At 37.1% G+C, this 16,556-nt stretch overlaps 1 long non-coding RNA gene and 1 other non-coding gene across 2 annotated transcripts; both read right to left on the bottom strand.

Annotated features, from left to right (window-relative positions):
* Window positions 1-10,656: 10,656 nt before the first annotated feature.
* Window positions 10,657-10,732, bottom strand: LOC148849669 (small nucleolar RNA snoR101). The gene has a single exon (XR_016100127.1). It is a non-coding gene; the product is annotated as a small nucleolar RNA snoR101 (small nucleolar RNA).
* Window positions 10,733-11,012: 280 nt separating this feature from the next.
* Window positions 11,013-11,771, bottom strand: LOC148849668 (uncharacterized). The gene is made up of 2 exons (XR_016099358.1): window positions 11,635-11,771; window positions 11,013-11,511 (listed from the first exon to the last, which is right to left on the bottom strand). It is a non-coding gene; the product is annotated as an uncharacterized LOC148849668 (long non-coding RNA).
* Between the last annotated feature and the right edge of the window lie 4,785 nt (window positions 11,772-16,556).

Below are 16,556 nucleotides of genomic sequence, written 5' to 3'. Positions count from 1 at the left end.
GCTAACTAGAGACAACTGCCTATCAATTTAGCTGGCACGTGGCATTAATGGCTTAATACTCTCCCTCAAGTTGGAGCAAGATGTTGAATGCCTAACTTGGATTAGGGAAAAACAAATTGATCACACCCCAAGGCTTTGGTGAACAAATCAGATGGTTGCAACTTGGAGGCAATGTGATTCATTGCAATGGTGTGGCCTTGAAGATGAGAGCAGACAAAGTGACATCGATCTCTATGTGCTTTGTTCGTTCATGAAAAACTGGATTGGCGGCAATGTGCAATGCTGCCTAGTTGTCACAAGAGTTGCATGGGTTGTGGATGTTGTAGTCCAAGATCAACAAATAGACTTTTAAACTAGAGTAACTCACTTGTTGCTACCGCCATTAATTTGTATTTGGCTTCAGCAGAAGAGCGAGAGACGGTTGGTTGTTTCTTAGATTTCCAATACAAAGGGGAGGAACCCAAAGTAGTAAAGTAACCAGTTGTTGATCGTCTTATGGATGGGAAACTTGCCCAATTTGAGTCACAATATCCTTGTATGAGAAGATCAGATTTAGAAGAGAGAAACACCACATGCTCAGCTGATGACATGAGATACCATAGAACATGCATAGCAACATCCAAGTGCTGTTGTTGTACGTGGATCGCTCATGAATTGATTTAGGACATGCATTGCATAGGTGATTTCTAGTCTGGTGATGATTAGGTATAATAGGCACCCAATTAGGCATCTATACTAATTTGGGTGTGGTATGGGTGGGCTAGAATCTAAGCCAAGATGATGTTGTTGCTCCATAGGAAAAGAACTTGGATGATACTCAAGCATGCCCGTCTCTTTGAGAATGTTGAGTGTGTACTTACGCTGGTTTAGGAAGATGCTAGAAGGAGATCAAGAAATCTCAATGCCCAAAAAATATCGGAGTGGACCCAAGTCTTTGATGGGAAAGCAATGATTGAGGTATTTCTTAAGTGAGTCAATATTGATTGGATCATTCCCAATTATGATTAAATCATCCACATAATCTAACACAATCAAAGTACATCTAGTTTTATGAAGCGTGAAGAAAGTATGATTTGCAGAAGATTAAGAAAACCCTCTTTGCTTAAGTGCATGAATTAGAGCTTCAAACCAAATTTGGAATGCTTGATTCAACTTGTAGATTGACTTGTTCAGTTTACAAACACGACTATCACCCAGAGGAAGGAGACTCGAAGGAGTCAAGATGTACACTTTTTCGTGGAAAGTACCATGAAGGAAAGCATTATTTACATCCATTTGATGAAATTGCCAATCTCGTACAGCTGCTAAAGCCAATAAATAATGAACTGTGGCGAGTTTAGCAACAGGTGCATAGGTTTCAGTGTAGTCCACGCCCTCAGTTTGGGTGTAACTCTTAGTTACAAGGCATGCTTTATAACACTCTATACCACCTTCAGGATTGGTTTTAATTTTGTAGACCTATTTACAACCAATAGGCTTTTTTCCAGGAGGATGATCTCTTAGAGACCCTAGTTTTAGTGGCTTCAAGAGAGGCAAGTTCAGCTGCCATGGCATTATGCCAACATGCATGTTGATTGACTTGTTGATAGGTTGTGGATTCAGGAGGTAGGGTAGATGAAATAGAGCTCAAATCAAAGTTGGTGAGATAGTTGCAAGTTGGATGACTTGTACTTCATGTGGAGTTGGTAACTTGTGTAAGTGAGGTGGTTAGGCTATGCACAAGGGTCTCCTTGAAAGACAAAGGAAGAACGGATGTAGGAGATAGGTTGAAGGCTAGGGAAAATGAGAATGATAGGATGGTAGGATTGAATGAATGATAATCTCGTTATGAGATTGACCATTATTTATAAAGAGGGATCTTAAGGTCCTGAAAAGAAGGAGCCAAAAGTGTTTGATTCCCACTAGGAAATGGAATATTGGATTTGTTGTTGGTTATTAAGGAACATTGCTAGGGTTTTACCAAGTGTCTTAAGAGATCTCTCAACGACAAACTTTTCTTTCGTCCAAGAATTCTCATAATCTGTACGTGCTACTTCCTTTCGTGACCTATTTAACCAACATGGTATTGATGACATCATTATTTAACGGGCACACCTTTACTAGACTCCCGTGGCACCTTATCACGTGCACGATTTAAAGATGCACATGTAACCGATATTTATTCTTGGTCTACAGTAATCCTATGGTTCTGTAATGGTCTCAAATCCATTGCAACTCCTCATGTGTCTGAAGTTCATCGCAAAATTGCACATGTCTAAAGCTCATCACGGGTTCATGCTAGCTGAAGTTTACCATGACTTGTCTCAAGTATGAGTTTGTCACGATCCTGCGATGAGTCTTAGATTCGTTACAGACGTTCGATGAGTTATAAGCTCATTGCAAGCCGCTAATGAGTCGTGAACCCATCGCAAGCGTCCATGTGGTATCAATTCAGTACCCTTCGTATTTTGATGGTCTGAGTGATCACTATATACTTACAACTTGTGTTCCATGTTTAATGGTGGGGTAGATAAAGTCACTCAATTTGGTGGGTGTACTACGTATTCCTGTGGGCTTAGAATTAGATTGGACATTCTCAATGGTGTGAATGGGCCCAACAAGTCCATTGCTTGGTTGTGATTGTGATGGTTCTACATTCTCATTTTGGTTTGTGGTGTCAACATTCAACTCTTGTGATGAGATCAAGCTTGTATCATCATTTTGATGAAGTAGTTGGCCTTAAGACAAATCCATATTGGCATCATCAGTTGTTGTACAAGGGCCATTTCTATTGGTTATTTCCAATGGATAGATGGCATCATCTATATTCGGAAGAGGAACCACCACTGTAGAAGAAGCATCAACATTAAGAGAGTGATCTATAAGCTTGAACAAAAATTGATCTTCACAAAATACCACATATTGAGAGATTGATATTTGCTTTGTGTTAAGATTAAAAACACAGTAACCCTTATGGCCATGAGGGTATCTGATGAATATGCGTTGCTGTGAACGTGGACTGAATTTTTCCCTACCACATTTATGTGTTGTAGCGTAACAAAGACAACCAAACGTGCGAAGATGATCATAAGAAGGCAGCTTTTGAAACAACATCTCATGTGGGGTTTTATCGAAAAGGTTAGGAGTGGGTAAATAGTTGATTAGATATGTTGCTGTAAGAACACATTTCCCCCAAAACTGAATTGGAAAACCTGTTTGGAATCGTAGGGCTCTAGCCACGTCAAGAATATGGCCGTGCTTCCGTTCTACCACTTTGTTTTGTTGTGGAGTTTCAACACATAAACGTTGATTGATTATACCATTCTCAACAAAGTATGTCTGCATAAGCCCGGGCAAAAATTCCAATCTATTGTCAGATCAAACACTTTTTCACTCGTGTGCTAAATTGAGTCTGAACCATAGCAAAGAATATAAGCAAGTAACAATAAGCATCATATTTGCATTGAAAATAAAAAACACATGTAGCTCGTGAGTGAAGGAGTATAGTATCCACAAATATTTACATGTATTAAGTCAAAGCATTTAGCAGCATGCGCCTTACTAATGGGAAAATAAAGTTGAGCCTGTTTTGCCTTCATGCAAATGTCACAGCAAGAATTATTAGGTAGAATGATATGTAAATCGGGAATCAATGCAAGATTATGATAAGAAGAAGCATGTCCAAGTCTCGAATGCCACAATCTGGAATTAGCATCATGTGTAATGTGAAGAGCCACGAATGGTGAACCAGACAAAAGATAATATTGACCATCATGCATCAGACCGAGCCTGATCACCTTCTTGGAGCTTAGGTCCTGTATATCACATAAATTTGATAAAAACAAGATAGCACAATTAAGCTGAGGTTAATTTGCTGATGGATAATAGCTTGCATTTGAATTTTGGGACAAATAGAATATCTATAGGAACAAATCCGAGGATAGTGCCAAACCAGTTTGCAATTATACTAGCATTATAGATTCATTTGGCAAGTGAATTGGCTTGTTGGATGGAGGAAATATGTAAGTGTTTGGAACCATGGTAGAGGGTGCCATGTGGTCTAGCACACCATTGTTTAGTAACTAAGGTCCTGACTCTAATAGATAATGTAAGCTAGAGGCCTTATCAACAAAATTTGAAGATATCACTGGATTATCAAACTTGAGACGATTCAAAAGCTGATGGTATTGTTCCATTATGAAGCATGCTATTGGAGAAGAATCAGAGGCATTTGAAGCTTGTGAGATTGGCCTCAGAGTGTTGTTATTCTTTTCTTGATAATGGGTTTTCTTTATGCTAGATCTTCCCTTCACATCCTAGCTAGGAGGATAACCAACAAGTTCGTAACAACGATCCTTGTTGTGTCCTGTCATTTTGCAGTGACCACAACGGAGCTTTGGTCGATCTTTGGTGTTCTTGGAACCACCTTTGGCCTGATAAGTTACGTAAAATGTTGATGCTTCAATCGTAGGAATTTGTTGCCCAACAACCAATTGATGTTTCTCCTCTTGTGTGGTTAAGGAATATTCCTTTCTCAAATAGAAATGACTTCATTCCAAGAATGTTGGAGTGAACAGTACTGGATCAATCACTAAGACCCATGAGAAATTGGTAGACACAATCATTCTCGTGTTCTGCTACCAGATCTTTCATCACACCACAGGTGCAACAAGTACAGACTGCCGCTAGAATTTAAGTTGAGAGTTCATCCTAGATCGCCTCTAGCTCTGTGTAATACATTAAAACAGAGATGTTGTCTTGTCTAAGCAATGTCAATTCCTGTTTCAATGGAAGACATAAGGAGCATTTCCCTACCAGAATCTCTCTTTGAAATCTAACAAGATTGCACGAGCACCATCCATGTATGCAATGCTGTCATGCAATTCTCTGGTCAAGGCATTGTAAATCTAGGATATGACCATTGAATTACATTTCTTCCAAGCAAAAAGCTCTACTGGTTTTGTTTAATCTGGCTTCAAAATTGTGTCATCAGCAAAACCGATCTTATTTTTTCTTAAAGAGCATTCGTCATTGCTCTTTTCCAAGTCAGATAATTGTCACCATTAAACAGAGTGGTGACCAACACTATGCCAAGATTGTTTGATGTGCCAAGGTAGCATGGAGACACAGGAGGAAATGCAATGAGGAAATGCAATGGCAACGCAACTTGCGATGAGGAAAAGTTGTATTTATCTTATTAATATAGAAATGTATTTATAATACAATTAACAGCCTAACTACTTGCCAAGCAAGTGGCAAGAAACAAGATCAAGATCAATTTAGTTGGCACTTGGCCTTAATGGCTTAATAACAAGAGTAGCAGTCACTCAAAGATGAGAGAACAGAGCCATAGTGAACTGCATTTTTTATTTTTTTATCCCAAAATGCAGAAAATGGCTTGTGTTGTATAAGAAAGTATAAGGGTCCATCCACATGATGCATGCTTTCGTTTAGAGGTTTTAGCCAGGAACTCTTCTTGTTTTAGAGATACACCCGCCTCTCATGGCACCCCTAGCCTTCTAGGTTTTTTACTTTCTTCAAAGGTTCTCTCATTAATTCTCCTCCAAAGCAAGTGGGTACACACCTTAATGAGAAATTCTCCAATGCCCAAATAGTTGAGAACTTGATGTTGGTGGCGTGTTTAATCCTACTTGAGGGCCTATTTGGTTCATGATCAGAATCTGAGTCCCTTGGAATCGGAATCGGAATGGCCTATTTCGCTTGGTTGTTCGGTTCAGACCGGAATTAGAATCAGATTCCAATTTATGTTGTTTGGTTCATTAAGAGGCCGGAATCATAATTATCCATGAAGTCCAATTTTGCCCCTAACAAAAATAAAAAAAATGCATGAAAATACCAAAAAATACAGAAATTGTAGAAATTTTTGTAGGAAATGTAGAAATTACAATAATTTTATAGAAAATTCAGAAAAATTCATGAAAATACTCAAATTTGTAGAAATTGCAAAAAAAAAATGTAGAAATTTTACATAAAAAAAATGCAGAAACACCATTTACAGAAAAAATGCAGAAAAATGTATAAAAAGAATTTTATTAAGAGGTGTCTATTAATTGGGGTGCATATAAGTATTAACTCCAAATGGGGAGGGGAACCGTTGGCTGTACAGGGTCCAATACCACTAGCTCTCTGCAACTACAAATACTATATCATGTGGAGTTAGTACTTACAACTAGACCTGTTCATGGGCCGGGTCGGGCTCGGGTCGGGCTTTTGCTCTTCACTAATAGAAATATGTTAGGCCCAAGCCCGAGCCCGAAGCCAGACCTAATAAAAAAATTAGAAAATTTTCCTATTCAATAATCAATATAAATCAGAATTTATTTACATTAAAATATATATAAATTCAAAATTTATTTATATTATATATATATATATATATATATATATAAAGAAGGGAAAGAGGATGTGGAGAAGAAGAATTCGGTTGGAAAAAGAAGGGAAAGGGGTGAAAAAAAGAGGGGTATTCAATTAGGGTTTTTAGGTTTATTTATAGGTTGGGCCGGGCTATTTTGGCAAATCCCGAGCCTGGCTTGAATTTATTACGGGCCGAGCTTTTTGGCCCGAGGTTAAACCCGCGGGCCTATATAGGTGTTCAAGCCCGTCAGGGGGCCGGGCCAGCCCATCGGGCCACCCAACCCATGAACAGGTCTACTTACAACATACAACCATGTGGGGGAATGTCGTGTTTCATTGCGGGTGTGTATGACATTTTGGTAGCATTTAACACGACATGGGAATGGCATTCCTTGGGGTGGTGTTGGGAATGGGCATTCCCCCATAATGAGAATGAACCATTCCAATTCCTTGAAATCGGGAATGGGGGAATCACATTCCACCTAGAATGGGAATGGGATTTCCATTCCGTTTAACCAAACATCCAAAATGAGAATGAACCATTCGATTCCAATTCTAGACTCCTATTCCCTCGAACCAAACAGACCCTAAGATCGTTATGATCGCCATCAGAAATGCATGAAGTTTTTGGCGATTGCATATCCTTTCGAACAGAAACAAAAGCACCAGCTACTTTTTTGGGAATTGGGATCTTTTGCAAACAAAACAAATTCCAACCCACTACCGAATTTGATCTAACACCGCACATCTCTCCATCGATGGCTTTTTTTGCGAATTATCGAGTTTAATTTGCGGTCTCACCGACTTCATGAATGGCTTTTCTTGCAAAGGATTGCTTGCCTCTCACCTTTCACAAATATGATCCATTGTAGAGTGAAGAGGGATAATTTCTTCTTCACGTGGTGGAACGGTTTTCTAGGGGCTGTTTGGCATCATTGCCATTTCCTGGAGCAATGGTGCTACATCAGTGCTACATTGGAAAAAACGGTGCTCTAGGAAACATGCATTTGTTTGGAACTGTTTTTCCATAAAAAACGGTGCTCCAAACCATGCCTCAGAAATCGGGAATCCATGGCTTGGAGCAATGCCAAATTTGGCATTTCCTAGAATTGCAGCTCGTTGCTGCCAATAGGGTAGTGATGTGGCACTGGATAATGGGTACCTGTGCTGAAGACATTTCCTGGAGCAATGGTACCAAATAGAAAAAGTTGTTTCTCCTGAAAACATCTTATCTGACAACAATGATTCCAAACAAAAATAAAGACAGTTTTCTCAAAAAACGATGCTTCAAACCACATGTCAGCAGCACAATTTTCTCGGTAAGCGGTGCTGCAACTGCAACATTGATGCCAAACATATACTAATTTTCGAAACAAACTGTAGAGGTTTTAAGCCAAAAATGAGTAAACCAGCCGAGGGCTGGGTCGTTGGTGTATTAGTGTTGGAAAATCATTTATCAAAAACATTAACCTAGCTTACCTCTCCTTTCCGCTACTTTCTTCCCCATTCACCGTCTTCCACCGAGTCACTTCCCTCAATGAATGACGTTGCAATTGATGCCTCCGTCGCCTCTGCCATCCTTGCCATTGATACCTCGACGTTGCAATTGACTCGTTTTAACGGAGTCGAGAATTAACAGCATAAACTCAATGACTCATTTCGTCTACCAACACAGGAAACTTTTATGTTCCGGGCATCATCTCTAATATCACTCACCCACACAGTGAGAAATATCCCAAGTCCCAACCATTTGTTTACTTGCAACTAAGCAGTACCTTGAGTGCCCTAATGATCTTTCTTTGTCCTCCATGGATATGACCCTCGCGACATTAGTGAGAAGAACCATGGTGGAATCCCCAGGCCCATTCTCGTCATTAGAGGAACCCCTATCTGAAATTGGAATCAAAATCATTTGACCTGTGACCAAAAATAACTCGATGACAGGCACTGAATCTTCGATCAAGTCAGGGTTGTCGGGTTGACAAAGTTATTATCCATTCTCATGCTACGAGTGAGAGGCTGAAATGACAGGCGAAGAAAGAATTGAAGATGAGGTTTTCAGCCTTGTTGGTCCCTCAAAATCTGCATCCAATTCCACAATCGGATCAGAAATTGGGGAAGGTGTGTGGTAACCACCACTTCCATTGGTGCCACGAAGGTTGTTCAAAATCTTTTGAATGATAGCCAGCCATTTTCTTGTAGGGCCATTGTCCTCTGTCCCAAAACATTTCCAACATTCAGCAGAACAAATTCTTGAAATCTAAAAGAGAGTGATCAAATAAGGTTTTGCTAACATTGGGGAAATCGCAGAGTTGGAGAATAAAAGACGAAATCATTTGACATGTCTTTGCAGAGTTGGATAAGGTTGGACGTTTCGTGGACCGCGAAAAGAAATTATCTCCAAGGAGGCAATCTTATTCTTGAGTTTTTCCAGGGCTCAATCTCATTTAGCATGTCTTTGCATCAAACAAGCTTCTGCTTCATCTTGGCAGAAGAGGGAGATGAACTAAAACTCAGACGTCATGGAGAAGCTGAGAAAGACCAAATTTCTACGGGTTCTGAGTCTCGGGTTGCAGCGGCAGTGATCCAACGAGTTCTCGTGGGCAGGAGATCCGGAGTCAGAGAGGAATGAACGAGAGAGAGAGAGAGAGAGAGAAAGAGAGAGAGGAGGGGATGGGTTGGGTTGGGCCTTGGGCGAATTAAGTTAAAATGAGTTTTGGAGTCCAGACTGCCATTAAGTAGGGCTGTCAATTGGACTGGATTTGGTCCAATCCAGTCCAGTCCAACATTGGTCATTTACAAATGGATTGGATCAAATCCGGTCCAAACCCCATTCAAACCGGATCCAGTCCAGTCCAATTGAAATGCAAGTGGACTGAATTGGAACCAATCCAGTCCAAATTAAATGTATTCCTCAAAAAATGTTTTTCCTACTTAAAAATCAACATAAAAGGATATGATTTCATTTCACACAATCAGTTTACTGCATCATTTGATCTGATTTGAAAGTCATTAACATCATCTGAAAGCCATTAAAAGTCAACATAAAAGGATATGATTTCATTTCACACAAGCAGTTTACTGCATCATCTGGCGGTTCAGTTGTGGGTTACTACCATTAACATCTCAGTAAACCTTCTCATCTCTGTGGCTCTATAGTAATCAATTATCAGGGATGATACCAAAATCTATTGGGAATTGTACTAAATTGGAAGAACTCTATCTTACTAAGAACCGGTTAGTTGGAGTTCTGCCTGAGAGCCTAAACAATTTTCGGTTCCTTGCTTACTTGGATGTCAGTGCGAACAGACTTGAGGGCAAGATAAAGTTGGGGGGTTTAGGTAGTTGCAGGAGTAGGTCTTGACTTACAATCAATTTGATGGAGAAATACCATCAGGCTTGGGCAATTGCAGTGGCTTAAGATTCTTGGCAGCTCTAGGTGATAAATTAACAGGTCAGATCCCCTCTTCCTTTGGATTACAAACTAAATTAGAGCTACTTTACCTCAATGAGAACTCTTTGTCAGGGGTAATTCCACCAGAGATTGTGACATGTAGTTCCTTGAAGGTTAATCTTGCAGAAAAAACCAACTCGAAGGCAAAATTCCAAGTGAGTTGGGATCTTCGAGTAAATTAGAGGAACTTGCGTTGTTTACAAACAGATTGACTGGAGAGATTCCAATAAGCATTTGGAAGATTCCAACCTTCAAATATCTCTATGTCTATCAGAACAATTTGTCTAGGGAATTACCTTTAGAGATTCCAACCCTCAATGTCAGTGATGATGAGGCAGAAAAGGGCCTTAATGCCGCAGAGGCCTTGAAGGCTCAGGTGAATGCTGAAGAAAGAGATGAGCAGACTTCAAGTTCAAGTGGAAGCAGTGAAAACAGTAGTGAGAGTGGGAGCAGTAGCAGTGGTAATGAAGCGGGTGATGAAGATTCAGTCAATTCTATCTCAAATATCAAAGTAAGGTGGGGTTAACTTTTATTTAAGCACCCAAGTAACATGTCTTAAGATACAACAAAAACAAAAATGTGCTCTGCAATCGGTCAAAGGGAAAAACAGAAAAAACAAGTAAAGTGTTCCTCCATGTTAGGGAGCATATTTGGATCATGCAGGAATATTTGTACAGGGTGCGTGATTTTTACCTGCAAATGTATGGTCTCCAAACTCCCATTAATATCTTTTCATGCCTTTTAAAACTCTGGCTTGTAGAATTTGACAGAGAGCAGTAGTCCACAGCAGCCAATCCCTCATATACCATCACATGGCTGATATCTACTTCCATAGTCTCTCTAATGAGAGCAACCCTTCAGAGCTATTTTCTATTCTATGTACTTGTCAACACATGAACTTACCTTAGAGATCAAGTGTAAGACATCATATGCATAGACTTCAGTTAAAATGAAAGAGTAAAAAGCCCAAATTGAAAAAACAAATTTAACATCTGAAAGTATAGGCATCAAAGGCCAGAGTATAAACAGAAAAATCAATTATTTTAGGCATAAAAAACTTAAAATCTAATCAGTGATGATATTTTTTTATTAGGTATATTAAAAAACAAATTTATTGTTCATGGTCCAATAAGTGAAGTGGGTTTTTCAATTACATATCCAACCTAATTTATTGTCCTAAAAGAAATAGAAAGCCTAACCCAAATGATCAAAACCTCGTAATCCCAAACAATAGTTAAATATATGTACAGGGTCATTAGATAACTGTGAATACAGTTGGGCAAATGTTCAAAATATCACAATGTATCAGTGCATATCATACGATATGTATCCCTATTTACTAGGAGATAATAGATCTCCATAAACCCCTCTCAACGTAACGGTCAGTTCCCTTTGGAAACTCCCATTTTTCATATCATGAGTGTTTATACAATGAATCATGCATTTGGCTTTCTAAAACAAAAAAGGAAAATAAAAGAAAATAAAAGAAAATAAAAGAAAAAATCTGAATAAATCTATCACTCTTTTAACTGAATCATGCATTTGGCTAGAATGACTCCCATAGGTACCCATAGTAGCACAGCCGACACGTTCAATGGTGTAGAACTTGCCACCGCCCGTTCGTCGTGGAAGATTAATGGCTTTGAATAATCCTTTCTTGGCAAGGATGGGGCCTTCTCCTCCATCGGAACAAAGTATACTTCCTGCAAGTGACAATGGCTCAAATGTAGGGGAGAGAGAGAGAGAGAGAGAGAGAGAGAGAGAGAGAGAGAGCACATGGCATCAAGCATGGTGAAATAACAAAATCAGGTGATCAAACGAAATACTGTCGTCCGCCAACGAGACTGAGGATGGAGCGATGGAGGAGCGGAGGCGCTAAACCCTAACCTTTGAAAGCTTCCACACTTGATGCTTCAAAGTTCAAACGAAAATGAACATTGAATGGACCATTCGAAGTAGTGGCTTTGTCCACTTTCGGTCCATTCTATGAATAGACTATTCATGTTCAGACCGATCCGCATCATTTTTAGGACTGTCCAGTCCGTCCATATCACTTTCGATTCGGACGGTGTCCAACTCGAAACCGGTCCATTGATACCCCTTAACCAATCTCCTTTTTTGTGATTATTTAAAATCTATGAAAATAATTACTATTATTGGTTAGGAATAAACTAAGCTATTATGCTATTTTTACTAAGTAACCATTGAATATCAAAAATCATTATCTAAGAATAAAGGTTATTACAAGAGTGAAAACCTTGGACAATTGAATAAAACCCAACCTAAAATTCAGTCCTAGAGTAAAGATTTATGTGACTATTAAATAACTTACATTTAAGCCTAAAAACAGATCATAAAAACATTTTCTTCTTACTTTTTAATAATGTTTTCAACTCACAATTGATTTTGTTGATTGAACTGTTCGAACCATCACTTGACTAGGATTTCTAGTCCAATTTTGTTAAAACCCATCAATCTGTCAAAAACCATTAAATTGGTAAAAAATTGTCTAACTCGGGTAGTTCAACCGTTAGTCCGTTTGACCTAGTCATTGTGTTGTGGGTTGCACACTCAATGGATGTAAACTTTCAGTGATCATAATTTTGCACTCTGATATCTGATTGGGGTGATCTTTTTTATTTTAATTTTTGGTAAATTTTCGAGATCTATAATCTCAAGGAGTCAAAGGCATCTTGCCCCACTTTTTTTGCAAAAAAAAAAAGAAAACTTTTTTGGCCTCAAATTACAAATAATATTTTTATAAATAAAAAATTAAAAATGAATTAAAATCATAAATATAAAATAATACATATATCATATATAAAACATAATTATACATTATTTATTGATAAAATATATATTTGTACATATACATACATACATATCTGATTCGTTCGACCCAAACAGTCAAACCGGTGACCCACGACTTGGAGGAAAAAATGGTTTGACCTCCGGGTTGGTTTTTGAAACACTACTTTTTAACTAAGAGGGGATAAAGAAATTAGCTAGAAGCAAAATTTATCAATCAACCACTAAAGTAACATGTATGTGGAAACCTTTTCTTACCCAAAGAATTAATTTCACACTATTCATGAGAAATTAAGATAAGCCGTCAAGCTCTCATTTTGTTTTTACATCAAACTCTTAGTTTGTTATCCAAAGAAATATAAGAATAATCTAAATATGAGAAGAGAGACTAAATTAATTCTATTACATACTTATGGGGAATTGGTTATAAAAAATGAACTCTTCAATTATAGTTTAATGATCAATCAAATTAGAAATTCATGCACATATATAGCAATATTACTGTAAGAAAACACATTCATAAATATGCAACATACTTATCCTCATCTGCATCCGATTTTGGTTCATACAATTTGGCATCAAGTGCTATACCCAATGAGGCGTCCTTGTTTTTTTCTGAAAGGCCAAAATAGAAGAACTTTATGAACATTTTTCTACTTAAATATGTTTTAGAAAATTATTATTATTCAAAGAAACATAGCATGGATGATAAATCACCTTGAAGTGAACCTATTAAGCATGAAAGACAATGTCATGAGATAAGAGGCTATTGTAAGCAACTATATACTCATTGAAAGTAATCTAGTGCTTCACTCTATTGCCAAAATCCTGGAAGTAGGCAATGTCCATAAAGTATCAAATACTTACATTAACAAAATCCATGACATGTTATAAACATTTTTTCTAGGATCAATTGATGTGTTCTGAAATTTCAAGTTCTTCATTTAACAAAAATAGGCCACTATTCGATGTTTATTTTGATTATTTAGGGTCTTGGGAGGGGTGAATTGGATATGGACCTAATCATTCGCATTTTCTTGCACAATAATGCAAGTCCTAGGTTCAAACACGTATTTCCATGCTTGCCCAAGATTTTATTATCACACTGTAATGGCCCTAACTTATGTTTCGTAAGATATCTGTGGAAAAAGGAAGAAGCAGTGGCACTTATTGTAGGTTCATTAGGTAGAAACTGTTTGAAAGTTGATCATATAGATTTAACATTCTCTCAAAAATATTTTAGTTAAGCTACTGATTTTAAGATGTTCAATTAATTTTGTCATGAATAAGGGATGAGGAGAAAAATTCATTGACCGCTAAACAACCTGGCTATCAAACATGCCAGGAGTTGAGAGTAATGCCACTTTTAAGATGAAATCAGCTTTATAAACCTATAGAAAAAGGTTACTAAACCAACTCGAGGTATGGCAAAATTGTATGAATTAGTGGTCTTGTTACTTTTGTTGAACACCTTACTTCAAGTAACAACCTTACAACCTTAAGCTTTACCCCTATTATTGTATCTGAAAACACAAACCTGCATTACAATAAGGTACTTAGTGTGTACACGTGCACAAGGTAGTTGATGAGATATCAAATTAATATTGCCCTATCATATTGAAAAGTGTTTGAAATCAAAATTGTATGACCACATGAGACATTTTTGTATTTTCTCAAGTTTTTTCTCCTCCTATTAAGATCAACACATACTCGAATAAAAAAAATAAGTATTGAAAAGTGATATCATTAGAATGGACATTTAGACCCTGTTTGTTTTTTGGTAAATTACTTACATGGGTAAATGCAGTTAATTGGATAATTTTTTTTTTTTGGAAACACTTATTTGGATAAGTGCATTTACCCATGTTCTTTTATTTCTCATGTAAATAAGTCAATGGCCATTTTAACCATAAAAAATCATTATTAAAAAGGGCATTTTTTGTCCCATTCAAGTATTATCAACTTTCCCTCTAGATTTGAAAGTTATTTACCCATCTAAGAGATGGGTATCACTTACCCAGGTAAGTGGTAATCAGGAAAATAAACTTTCTTTGGTCCCCACATACATTTAAAGAAAGAACATGGGATTCTTGGTTAATGAGATTTAAAATCCCATTGACCAACTTTCTCCTCCCTCAAAATCCGAAAAAAGAACACCCCCTTAAGCTTATTTTTTAAAAAATGCACATTGGTGCAAATGTAAGCAACTCCATAGGGTTTCTAATCATATCATTAAAAGTCCCATGCCCAATTTCGCAAATATATATAAGAAGTACATATTAGGCTTCATCTAATACTAAAAGAGATATGTTAAGACCAGTTTACATCCAAAATGGCAAATTATATATTCATGCACATAATAAGTGATAAACTGCCATAGTGCCACCATTGTTGAATTTGCTGATTGAGAGTAGTATAACAAAGCAAATATACTTTAAGGCTCAGTTTGGGAGGAGTATAAATACAAATATGCACTATACAAATATATATAAAATAATACAAAATATAAGGTTTTGCGTTCTACATATTTGTATTTGTATTCCTTCCAAACTGAGCTAAGAGTCTAGTCTTGTTAAATATTAACAAAGAAGTCATAAATAGACTTAGCAAGTCTTCACCATCACCATTCATCTCAAGGGCGGGCTTCAAGAATCACTATCCTCGTTAGCATAGAAGACTTACCTAGCTAGCTTCTAATTATAAGTCCTATTTTTTGTTGTTGTTGGATGAAAGAAAAATTCCATCTAGTTCTACTACTACAATGTTGTAACAAAGAAAAGTTATTAGATCTGAGTAAAAGAATAAAATATAAAAGAAAGACAAGTATAAAAAATAATAAATTAATATAGGGGTTGAAAATAGCTGAATTGAATCAAGTATAAATCCTAAAAGAATAAGCTTAATGAAGAGGGAAGGGGGGATAGACAAAACCTAATATATGACAAAGGAAGCTAAACATCGATTTTTTTTACCAAACATTGAGGTATGAAGTTTTGTACCAAGGCAAATCTATATTGCTAGAAAGACATGATACCATAAGGGTTTTGATCAATCAAGAATGCCCCGTGAGTTTTGATGAATGCCGTACATATGAAAAGAAATTAAGTAGCTACATCAAGTTCATACTTTTTACCCAGAATGTGTAACAAATGTTGGAAAAGATGACACATTGAAACATATAAAAGGATATTAAATCCAAGCATCATAAAAGCACTAAAATGCTAGGGGATGAAGACCTAAAAATATAAAGGTTGGCCTAAAATGAATGGATTTTTGTTGCGGATAAGGAGTCATGACCGTCAACCTAAAACTCAACCTGATTGAACAATTGCACATGAAAATTTTGATGTAGTCATTTGGAGAGTGGGAACAAACATATTACAACTCTAGAGTTACAATACAAATCGGCTTTTCAACAACAAGCACATGTAATTGTTGATTGTTGAGCTGTTATACATGTAATTGGAAACCTAGACTTTTCAAACTATAGCTTTACTAACAAAGAAATTGCTTCATACCTGACTTTCAGCAGTTAATTAATCCATCCACCAACTAAGATTTCATAACCGGATTACTAGCACTTAATAAATCCATAAAATATAAAAAATATAGTAAAATAAGAAATAAATATTTGAATAAATCAATACGGTCTGAAATTATAAAAGTCAGATCTGTTGGGTTTAGGTGTTGATCGGCTGCAAGAGATAATGAGAAATCACTTAGCGCTTCCAGGCATGTGATCAAGAAGACAGAAAGAGGTCAGAATTGAATGTCAGTGCTTGAATGGTAAAGATGGTTTCTTGTGTATGATCAACAATGGCTTCTTGCCCTTACGGAACAACAACAGTTGAATGAAGATGTAAATAGAGAACCCTTGTTCACTTGCGTTTAGTTTGTTAAATCAGGTGTTAGAAATGACAATGGCTTTTGTTTTTTTTTT

This window comes from Nelumbo lutea, chromosome 5 (assembly GCF_056320005.1).
Source record: "Nelumbo lutea isolate HS-2025 chromosome 5, American lotus-T2T, whole genome shotgun sequence".
In the NCBI taxonomy this organism is placed as follows: domain Eukaryota; kingdom Viridiplantae; phylum Streptophyta; class Magnoliopsida; order Proteales; family Nelumbonaceae; genus Nelumbo; species Nelumbo lutea.
Note: the sequence above shows the minus strand (reverse complement) of the source record. Positions and strands in the feature narration are given on the sequence as shown.